Source organism: Sorex araneus, chromosome 3 (assembly GCF_027595985.1).
Source record: "Sorex araneus isolate mSorAra2 chromosome 3, mSorAra2.pri, whole genome shotgun sequence".
Lineage (NCBI taxonomy): Eukaryota > Metazoa > Chordata > Mammalia > Eulipotyphla > Soricidae > Sorex > Sorex araneus.
The window spans coordinates 58337183-58343480 of record NC_073304.1 but is presented as its reverse complement, the minus strand read 5'-3'; the positions used below and the strand labels follow the sequence as shown (position 1 = coordinate 58343480).

At 39.2% G+C, this 6298-nt stretch overlaps 1 non-coding gene across 1 annotated transcript; it reads right to left on the bottom strand.

The window, feature by feature from the left end:
- Nucleotides 1-3210: 3210 nt before the first annotated feature.
- Nucleotides 3211-3283, bottom strand: TRNAR-ACG (transfer RNA arginine (anticodon ACG)). Its single transcript has one exon. It is a non-coding gene; the product is annotated as a tRNA-Arg (tRNA).
- Nucleotides 3284-6298: the final 3015 nt, after the last annotated feature.

The following is a 6298-nucleotide window of genomic DNA, read 5'->3' as shown; positions in this document are numbered from 1 at the left end:
AAGCACATATTTTTATTAAAGGCTCTGATTAGAGTTTCAGAGAAGAGTTGTTTTAATTATATTGTTTATGGACACTTCTACAAAACATAATTCAGTAAATATTATTGCTTTTTCCTTTTGCTTTTGCTTTTGGGTGTCACCTAGTGGTGCTTAGGGATTATTTCTGGTTCTGGGTTCAGGGGTTGCTTCTGGCTAGCATCAGAGCAATCAAATCTGGGTCAACTGTCAGCAAAGCAAGCTGTATTTACCTACTGTACTATCTATCTGGTCCCAGTAAATCTTATTTTAATGACAGTTATATTATTAAGGAATATCTGCACTGCACTGTACTGTTGTCCTATTGTTCACTGATTTGCTGGAGTGGGCACCAGTAACATCTCCATTGTGAGACTTGTTGTTACTGTTTTTGGCATATCAAATATGCCACAGGTAGCTTGCCAGGCTCTGCCGTGCGGGCAGGATACTGTCAGTAGCTTGCCGGGCTCTCCGAGAGGGACAGAGGAATTGAACCAGGGTCAGCTGTGTGCAAGGCAAAAGCTCTACCTGCTGTGCTATTGCTCCACTCCATTGAGGAAGGTCAGAAAACTCAAATCAATTAAGAAGATATCCATTCAGTATTCAATTCATGAAACAATATTAAGGAGCAAGTCAGGGACTAGTCAAAATAAGAAAACTGCATTGTTATCAAAAAAGCACAATTTTAATCCATCAATTAATTTTAAGTAATTAATTTAAAATCGTTTAAAATTCTGTGATTTAAATATTTGTAATAAGGATCAGAAACAAAAGTTTTGGGGGAGAATAGGGGAGATTAACTTGACTATTCTCTTTTTTGCTTTTTTGCTTTTTAGGGTCACACCTGGCAATGCTCAGGGGTTACTCCTGGCTTTGCACTCAGGAATTACTCCTGGAGGTGCTCAGGTGACCATATGGGATGCTGGGAATTGAACCCAGATCGGCCGTGTGCAAGGCAAATGCCCTACCCGCTGTACTATTGCTCCAGCCCCTGAATATTCTCTTAAAGTAGAAAAAATTGTGGCTGGAGATATAGTACAGTTAGTAAGATACTTGTCCTTTATGCAGTTCAACTGTGTTCTATCCCTTCACAACATATATGATCCCTCCCGTCCCTCCAGGGGTATCCCTGAACACAGAGCTATGAGCTAGCACTGAGCATAGCCAAGTTAGATCCAAATCTTACACCATAAAGTAGGAAAAACAAAAATATAAACACAAATACCCTGTATCTATCTATCTATCTATCTATCTATCTATCTATCTATCTATCTATCTATCTATCTATCTATCTATCTATCTATCATCTATCTATCTTCTATCTATCTATCTATCATCTATCATCTATCTATCTAATCTATCTCTCTATCTATCTACGTATCTATCTATCTATCTATCTCTCTATCTATCTATCTATCTATCTATCATCTATCTATCTGTCACAGGAAAATAAAGCTATTGAAGACTAAAGGAATACACTTTTAGGTATTTAGAATTTAGGATAGAAATTAGGTAATTTCTTTTTTTTAAAAAAATTTTTAATTAGTGAATCACCATGAGGTACAGTAACAGATTTACACATTTTCGTATTTGTGTTTCCCTCATACAATGTTCGAGTACCCATCACTCTACCAGTGTCCATTCTCCACCACCAGTGAACCCAGTGCCCCTACCATCTCCCAACCCCCTTCCCCGCCCCCTCTGCCTCTGTGGCAGAGCATTCCCTTTTGTTCTCTCTATCCTTTTGGGTGTTGTATTCTGTAATAGGGGTATTGAGTTGCCATCGTGTTCAATCAATCTATAGTCTACGTTCAGCATGCATCTCCCCTCCCGAGCGGGTCTTCCAGCTACAGTTTATTTGATGTTCCCTTCTCTATCTGAACTGCCTTTTCCCCTAGCATGTGAGGCCAGCTTCCAAACCATGGAGCCAACCTCCTGGTACTTATCCCCACATCCTTTCCAACAGTGGTTGCTTTTATTCTTTTGGATGTGTGCCGTTCTATGTGGTGTGAGGTATCTCATGGTTGTTTTGATCTGCATCTCCCTGATGATTAGTGATAAAGAGAATTTTTTCATGTGCCTTTTGGCCATTCGTATCTCATCTTTGGGAAAGTTTCTGTTCATTTCTTCGGCCCATTTTCTGATGGGGTTGGATGTTTTCTTCTTGTAGAGTTCAACCAGTGCCTTATATACACTTGATATCAACCCCTTATCAGATGGGTATTGGGTGAATATCCTTTCCCATTCTGTAGATTGTCTTTGTATTCTGGTCACTGTGTCTTTTTGTGGTGCAGAAGTTTCTTAGTTTAATATACTCCCATTTATTTATCTGTTTCCATTTGGTTGATCAGTTGCATGTCATCTTTGAAGATACCTTTAGCTTCAATATTGTGGAGGGTTTTGCCGACCTTGTCTTCAATGAACCTTATGGATTGTATTCTGATGTTGAGGTCTTTAATTCATTTTGATCTGACTTTTGTCCATGGTGTCAGGTCGAGGTCTAAGCCAATTCTTTTGCATGTGATTGTCCAGTTGTGACAGCACCATTTGTTAAAGAGGTTTTCCTTGCTCCACTTCACATTTCTTGCTCCCTTATCTAAGGTTAGATGATCATACATTTGGGGTTGTGTGTAGGGATATTCCACCCTGTTCCATTGGTCTGCAGCTCTGCATTTGTTCCAGTACCATGCTGTTTTAATTGTTACCGCTTTGTAGTAAACTTTAAGGTTGGGGAGGGTGATGCCTCCCATCATCTTTATCCTGAGAATTGTTTTAGCTATCTGTGGGTGTTTGTTGTTCCATGTAAATTTCAGGATAGCTTGATCCATTTCTTTGAAGAATTTCATGGATATCTTTATAGAAATCGCATTGAACCTGTATAATGCTTTGGGGAGTATTGCCATTTTGACAATGTTGATTCTCCTTATCCATGAGCAGGGGATATGTTTCCATTTCCTCATCAATTTGCTCGATTTTGCTCGAGCGGGCACCAGTAATGTCTTCATTGTGAGACTTGTTGTTACCGTTTTTGGCATATCGAATACACCATGGGTAGCCATGCCTGCGAGATACTCTCAGTAGCTTCCCAGGCTCTCCGAGAGGGATGGAGGAAACTAACCCAGTTGGGCTGCTTGTAAGACAAACGCCCTAAGCACTGTGCTATCGCTCCATCCTGTAAAGAGTCACTGGTCCCACCGAGCCAGCCAGGAGTCGAACCTGGAATCTTCTGATCCGTAGTCAGATGCGTTATCCATTGCGCCACTGGCCCTGAGGCTATTTCCTCATGTCCTCTTTTATTTCATGGAGTAGCGTTTTATAGTTTTCTTTGTAGAGGTCCTTTACTTTTTTAGTTAAGCTGATTCCGAGGTACTTGATTTTCTGGGGCAGAATTGTTAATGGGATTGCTTTCTTCATGTCTTCTGTCTCATTGTTTGCGTATAGGAAGGCCATGGATTTTGGGATATTGATTTTAAGCCTGCAATTTTACTGTACAAGCCTATTGTTTCTAAGAGTTTCTTAGTAGAGGTTTTAGGTTTCTCTAGATATATTATCGTATCATCTGCAAATAGTTAGAGTTTGATTTCTTCCTTTCCTATTTGGATGCCCTTAATATCTTTTTCTTGCTTAACCGCTATTGCAAGTACTTCCAGTACTATGTTGAATAGAAGTGGTGAGAGTGGGCAAGGATTTGTCTTGTCCCTGATCTTAGAGGAGAGGCCCTTAGTTTTTCCCCATTGAGCATAATGCTTGCCATGGGTTTGTGGTAGATGGCTTTGACTATCTTGAGGAAAGTTCCTCCAAAACCCATTTTGGTGAGATTTTTCATCATGAACGGATGCTGGATCTTGTCAAATCCTTTCTCTGAATCTATTGATATGATCATGTGGTTTTTGTCTTTACTTTTGTTGATATGATGGATTGTGTTGATTGATTTCTGAATATTAAACCATCCTTGCATCCCCGGTATAAATCCCACTTTGTCATGGTGTATGATCTTTTTGATGAGTTGTTGGATTCTATTTGCTAATATTTTGTTGAGGATCTTTGCATCGGTGTTCGTCTGGGATATTGGTCTACAATTTTCTTTGTTAGTGGTGTCTTTGTTTGCTTTTAGTATTAGGGAGATATGTGCCTCATAGAAATTGTTTAAGAGAGTTCCTGCTTTTTCAATTTCCTGGAAAAACTTGAGAAGAATTGGAAACAGGTCCTCTTAAAATGTTTGGAAGAATTTGCCAGTGAATCTATCTGGACCTGGGCTTTTGTTTTGGGGGAGACTTTTGATTACAGTTTCAATTTCCTTGATATTAATGGGTCTATTCAAGTATTCCAGGTCTTCTTGGTTCACTTTTGGGAGATTGTAGGAATCAAGGAATTCATCCATTTCTTTTAGGTTCTCTTGTTTCATGATGTACAGACCTAAAGTTGTCTCTGATGATCTTTTGAATCTCATTGGTTTCTGTTGTGATGTTCCTCTTTTCATTTCTGATTTGGTTTATTAGAGTTCTCTCCCTCTTTCTTTGTGAGTCTTGCTAGTGGTTTATCAATCTTGTATATTTTCTCAAAGAACCAGCTCTTGGTTTCATTGACCTTTCAAATTGTTTTCTGAGTTTCGAACCAGCTCTTGGTTTCATTGACCTTTCAAATTGTTTTCTGAGTTTCCATGTTGTTAATTTCTGCTCTAATTTTTATTATTTCTTTCCTTCAGTCTGGTTTGGGTTCCTTTTTCTTGTCCTTTTCTAAGACCTTTAGCTGTGAAGTCAAGCTATCTATGTAGGCCCTTTCTTCCTTCCTGAGAAATGATTACAGAGCTATAAATTTTCCCCTTAACATGGCTTTAGCTGTATCCCATATGTTTTGGTAGCTCGTGTCTTCATTCTCATTTGTTTCTAGGTATCTTTTGATTTCTTCCTTGATTTCCTTCCTCACACACTCACTGTTCAACATTGAGTTGTTTAATTTTGCGGTGTTTGATTTGGTTCTCCATGTCTGTGTGTGGTTAGCTTCTATCTTCAGCGCATCATGGTCTGAAAAGATGGTTGTTACAATTTCTATTTTTCCGATTCTATTGTGGTATATTTTGTGGCCCAGTACATGGTCTATTTTGGAAAATGTTCCACGTGCACTGGAAAAGACTGTGTATTCTTTCTGTTTTGGGTGTAAAGTCCTGTATAGGTCTATCAGGCCTCTCTCTTCAATTTCTTCTTTCAGAGTCAGTGTTTCCCTGCTGAGTTTTGTTCTTGTTGATCTCTCCAGAGATGATAAGGTGGTGTTGAATTCTCCGACTACTATTGTGCTGTTAGTGATATCCTCTTTAAAGTCTGTTAGGAGTTGTGTTAAGTATTTAGCCGGTTGTTCATTAGGTGCGTATATGAGTGTGATTTCCTCCTCTTGTACATATCCCTTGATAAATAGAAAATTACCTTCACTGTACCTTCTAATCTTTTTCAACCTGGAATCTATATTGTCGGATATTAGTATGGCCACTCCAGCTTTTTTGAGGGAGTTGTTTGCCTGCAGGATTGTTTTCCATCCTTTGACTTTGAGTCTGTGTTTGCTCTGACTATTCAAGTGTGTTTCTTGCAGGAAGCAGAATGTTGGGTTTAGTTTCTGGATCCATTTTGCCTCTCAGTATCTCTTGATAGGTGCATTTAGGATGTTGACATTGAGAGAGATTATTGTCATGGGGTTTTGTGTCATATTTCTATGGTGTTTGTTATTCTTATGGCGTTCTTCCTTGTCTTACAATAACCCCTTTAGACCTTCTTCTAAGTTTGGTTTTGAGTCTATGAAGTTCCTGAGCTGTTGTTTATCTGAGAAATAGTGTATGGTTCCTTCAAGTTTGAGTGAAAGTTTAGCCAGATAAAGTATTCTTGGTGATGAGTTCATTTCATTGAGTTTTTTCACTATGTCCCACCATAGTCTTTGGGCTTGGAGGGTTTCCTCTGATAGGTCTGCTGTAAATCTGAGGGGGTACTCCTTTGTATGTGATTTCCTTCTTTGACCTTGCTGCTTGCAGAATTGTGTCTCTATCCACTGCATCCATCATTCTGACTATGATATGCCCTGGAGTCTTTTTATTCAGGTCTCTTTTTGTTGGTACTCTTCGGACTCCTTGGATCTGGATGCCTGCCTTCTCCAGCTCTGGGAATTTCTTAGCAATGATGTCTTTCACTGTGTTTTTTTTTTTTATTGGGATTACTTTCCTGTGCTTCTGGTACTCCAATGATTCTTATGTTGTTCCTCTTGAAGTCATCCCCTTCGCTCTATAGCCATTTTGAGGTCT